This window comes from Phycodurus eques, chromosome 2 (genome assembly GCF_024500275.1).
Source record: "Phycodurus eques isolate BA_2022a chromosome 2, UOR_Pequ_1.1, whole genome shotgun sequence".
Classification (NCBI taxonomy): Eukaryota; Metazoa; Chordata; class Actinopteri; order Syngnathiformes; family Syngnathidae; genus Phycodurus; species Phycodurus eques.
The window spans coordinates 5462849-5468016 of record NC_084526.1 but is presented as its reverse complement, the minus strand read 5'-3'; the positions used below and the strand labels follow the sequence as shown (position 1 = coordinate 5468016).

Here is a 5168-nt window from a genome sequence, read left to right as displayed (position 1 = left end):
AGTTCAGAAACAGCGACTCCAAATGCGGGCTGCAGTGTGTGCTGAGCACCGTGACGTCCGTACACCATTTTTCGTTTATATGGAGGCATATCCCGCCGCCCTTCGTTTTTCCCGATGATTCCATGTCGCGGTCCGCTCGATGAATGTTGAAGCCGGGAAGCGTGACGGCGCCATCGGGTACAGCGTCGCAAAGCCAGGTCTCCGTGAAGCACATGGCCGCGGAACGTCCGAAGTCTTTACTGGTCTTTAACAGAAGATGAAGCTCGTCCATTTTGTTGGGTAGGGAGCGTACATTCGTGAGGTGGATCGACGGGAACGCCAATCTGTGTCCTCTCTTGCGGAGTTTCACCTGAATGCCGGCTCGTTTTCCTCTGTGGCGCCGCTTCCGCATCCATGCGCCGAAAACTGCGGACGCCGCTCCGGTGAGTAACTCGGGGAAAAAACTGAGCGGATTTTCGAAAATTGGTGACAGAAAGTCCGGAGTAGCCTCCTTGATGGTTAGCAGGTCTTCCCTTGTGTAAGTGAGTCGTGTAAGGTCTCCAAAGACGGACGAAAAACACAAAAACAAAGACAATACTAGAGAGCGCGTTACCGAGACGACCACACTGGTAGGCGCCATCTTGGAAGTCCTATCAGGCCTTTTTGCCCTGTGGGACTCCTGAGGCAGCTGATGGGTACCGGCTGGCCAAGCGGAATGGAGCTTTGGTGGTCGTTGTTGCAAAAACTCGGGCATGGGAGGAGTTTGGTGAGGCCATGGAGAAAGACTTTCGGACGGCTTCAAGGAAATTGTTGTCCATCATCCGGCGTCTCAGGAGGGGAAAGCAGTGCACCAACAACACTGTGTATCGTGGCGATGGGGCGCTGCTGACCTCGACTCGGGACGTTGTGAGTCGGTGGGGAGAATACTTCGAAAACCTCCTGAATTCCACCGACACGCCTTCCCATGAGGGGGCTCTCCTATCTCTGTGGTTGAGGTCACCGAGGTGGTTAAAAAGCTCATCGGTGGCAAGGCCCCGGGGTGGATGAGATTCGCCCGGAGTTCCTCAAGGCTCTGGATGTTGTGGGGCTGTCCTGGTTGACACGCCTTTGCAACATCGGGGACAGTGCCTCCGGATTGGCAGACTGGGGTGGTGTTTTGGGGGGGGGGACTGGAGGGTGTGTTCCAACTACAGGGGGATCACATTCCTCAGCTTCCCTGGTAAGGTCTATTCAGGGGTGCTGGAGAGGAGAGTACGTCGGGAAGTCGAATCTCAGATTCAGGAAAAGCAGTGTGGTTTTCGTCCTGGCCGTGGAACAGTGGACCAACGCTACACCCTCGGCAGGGTCCTCGAGGGTGCGTGGGAGTTCGCCCCAACCAGTCTACATGTGTTTTGTGGACTTGGAGAAGGCGTTCGACCGTGTCCCTCGGGAAGTCCTGTGGGGGATGCTTCGGGAGTATGGGGTACCGAACCCCCTGATACGGGCTGTTCGGTGCCTCTACGACCGGTATCAGAGCTTGGTCCGCATTGCCGGCAGTAAGTCGGACCCGTTTCTGGTGAGGGTTGGACTCCGCCAAGGCTGCTCTTTGTCACCGATTATGTTCATAACTTTTATGGACAGAATTTCTAGGCGCAGCCGAGGCATGGAGGGGGTCCAGTTTGGTGGCCTCAGAATTGCATCTCTGCTTTTTTCAGAACCACATCATCTCTGAAGATGATGTGGTCATCATCTCTGAAGATGATGTGGTTCTGTTGGCTTCATCAAGCTGTGACCTCCAACTCTCACTGGAGCAGTTCGCAGCCCAGTGTGAAGCGGCTGGGATGAGAATCAGCACCTCCAAATCTGAGAAGGGTGGCGTGCCCTCTCCAGGTCGGGGATGAAATCCTGCCCCAAGTGGAGGAGTTCAAGTATCTTGGGGTCTTGTTTACAAGTGAGGGAAGAATGGAACGGGAGATTGACAGGCGGATCGGTGCAGCGTCTGCAGTGATGCGGACTTTGTATCGGTCCGTTGTGGTGAAGAAGGAGCTAAGCCGAAAGGCGACGCTCTCAATTTATCGGTCGATCTACGGTCCTACCCTCACCTATGGTCACGAGCTGTGGGTCGTGACTGAAAGAACGAGATCCCGGATACAAGCGGCCGAAATGAGTTTCCTCTGCAGGGTGCCCGGGCTCTCCCTTAGAGATAGGGTGAGAAGTACGGCCATCCGTGAGGATCTCAGAGTAGAGTCGCTGCTCCTCAACATCGAGAGGAGCCAGATGAGGTGGCTGGGGCATCTGATTCGGATGCTTCCCAGACGCCTACCTGGTGAGGTGTTCCGGGGACGTCCCACAGGGAGGAGACCCCGGGGACGACCCAGGACACGCTGGAGAGACTACGTCCTTCGGCTGGCCTGGGAACGCCTCGGGATCCCCCCGGAAGAGCTGGATGAAGTGGCTGGGGAGTGGGAAGTCTGGCCGTCCCTGCTGAAGCTACTGCCCCCGTGACCCGACCTCAGATAAGCGGTAGAAAATGGAAAATAATAATAACAACAATAATAATGAGTGACATGTCATCACACAGGTCATGCTTGTCTTGACATCATCAGATGGCCTGCAGACCTGGCACCTCTTCCTCTTCCTATTTCCCCCAGCAGAAACCTAGAAACAAGAGGACCATGATTACTTTACTGTGGTGTGTTTTTGCTGATCCCAAGACACACGCAACCCGCACTTATACACCCACACACACACACATTTTTTTTGCTGCATTGTGTGGACCACGTTCTTTGAGTTCTTTGTGTGGTCCACCACTTCCACTGTAGCTGGAATGACGCAAAACACATAGCTTGTCATATACTGCCCTGCAGTTCCATTATTGGAGCCTGAAGGGCGCTTTGCGTCCTCTCTCTCTTCCCCCTCCCCTCTCTGTTTTCAGTACCTGTCTCCAATCAGCCTCATCACCACCGGTATATGAGCCTGCCTCTTCCAGGGAATCCTCGCAAGTATTGCAGTTACTTCCAGTGCTACCACAGCCCATTTACCTCCCATAAACAACTCTATTCCTCTGTCCCTTTTTTGACTCCCCTGTCTCCTTGTTCTCAGTGTTTTCCCCCGTGTTCCTGATCCACGTCATTCCTGCTGCCTAGCCAGCCGCCTGTCCTAACCACTGCCTGCCACCTGTTCAAGCCACCGCCGGCCAACCCACCTAGGACCACCACCATTTCTTTTCCTCAATAAACTGTTCATCATTTTACATCTGCCTCCGCCTGCTCTTGGATCCGGTGTTGAAAACGGATGGATGGATGGATCTGGAACAATGAGTGTTACGGGCAGATTGAGTATGCGTTCAGTGGTTTCCGTAACAAAATACAGACGATCCGTAACATTTGACAGCTCTGGTATTATTTTTTTATATCAAAATGGATGATTTTATGTCTGCCGTACATTTGGAAGGACAACTATGCAATTGTTCTTTCTGGTTAATACTTGGTAATCATGAGAGAAGTATTGAAGCAAAGCAGTTCGTGGAGGTTACCTGTTTTTCCCGTTCATTTTAGTTTGCCGGGTCTTGAAGTTGAGGTTTTTTTAGTCCGAATTTTGTGTTCTTTTGCAAGAAAAAAATGAAGTGTAATTTAAAACATATTAAAAATATATAGGTCTATCACAATTTGACATGATTGTTACACCACAGGATGACTGGTTAGAGCGTCAGCCTCACAGTTCTGAGGACCGGGGTTCAATCCCCGGCCCCGCCTGTGTGGAGTTTGCATGTTCTCCCCGTGCCTGCGTGGGTTTTATCCGGGCACTCCGGTTTCCTCCCACATCCCAAAAAACATGCATGAATTGGAGACTCTAAATTGCCCGTAGGTGTGAATGCGAGTGCAAATGGTTGTTTGTTTGTATGTGCCCTGCGATTGGCTGGCAACCAGTTCAGGGTGTCCTGCCCGATGATAGCTGGGATAGGCTCCAGCACGCCCGCGACCCTAGTGAGGAGAAGCGGCTCAGAAAATGGATGGATGGATGGATGTTACACCACATCAGTGGGACGAAACAAAACTAAGATGACGGAAAAAGAGGTTACCAGTTTTCTCAGTTCTTTTTTTGGTATCAGCATTGAAGTCCTTAGTCAGATTGTCTCGTTCGTCTGCAAGAAAAGAAGATTATTATTATTTATTCAAGTTCATCCTACTGGCACACACAATATATCATAGCACAGTGCCCCTGAAATTGATCTGGAGTTATATTAATACCTTCAGAATCTTGAACAGACTCAGAAACCCTCCTAGACTTACTTTCATCAGAGGATGGTCTTGGAGTTGAGGTCTTTTGAGTCATAATGTCTAGTTCTTCTGAAAGAAAATATTAAGAAGCATTAACTCCAGTTCATCCTGGTATTCCACTGACACATACACTAGGATACCATATCACAGTACTTCTGCATTGAATCAAAGGTTCATACCATTTGTATCTTGAACAGGCTCTGAACCCCTCCTTGACCTCTTTTCTATGGAAGATGCTTCAAGAGAAGACAAACCGCAAGAGAATATGATCACTGTACGGTGTGTAAAATTACACAGTAATAAGATTATACAGTATTACATGATTATAAACAATAATGGAACAATTACTCCACACAAGTGGGAGGAAACAAAAATAAGATGACAGTTTAGCTGTTTTCCCAGTGCTCTTCAGCAGTTCTGATGGTCTTGGAGTGGGGGTCACTCGAGTATGAATGTCTTGTTCTTCTGAAAAAAAAAACATCACATACACATTAACTCCAACTCATCCTACTGATAGATTAATTAACACAGTATACAATATATCAGTCCCCCTGCAATTATCAATGCATTTTCTATACCTTCTCTTAGGGATGACGCGGTTTTGTCACGGTATAATTAAGTTTTGGTTCGGCTATACAGAGGCTTGTCGCTGTCTACTGAGTATGTTTAGTAGACTGCTTCGTTGTAAGTATTCTCTAGTCAGGTAGTGTATTCTATTCAGGTCAAACCAACATAACAACATGACAGAAATAATGGGTGCTAACTTACTGTAATTAGTCCAGTTATAACATGGATATTTGATTTCTAAAGCAGTGAATGTGTTAAATTAGTTCACACACACCGAAATCTTTACAACATGATTCGATAGAACGCCGGCATGTTAACGTACAACCATTAGTGGTAGCACTAGCTTGCTAGGCTACATAACGT

General features: G+C 49.1%; 1 long non-coding RNA gene across 1 annotated transcript; it reads right to left on the bottom strand.

Annotated features, from left to right (window-relative positions):
- Positions 1 to 2453: 2453 nt before the first annotated feature.
- On the bottom strand, positions 2454 to 4308 carry LOC133416752 (uncharacterized). The gene is made up of 3 exons (XR_009770272.1): positions 4251 to 4308; positions 4040 to 4102; positions 2454 to 2616 (listed from the first exon to the last, which is right to left on the bottom strand). It is a non-coding gene; the product is annotated as an uncharacterized LOC133416752 (long non-coding RNA).
- Between the last annotated feature and the right edge of the window lie 860 nt (positions 4309 to 5168).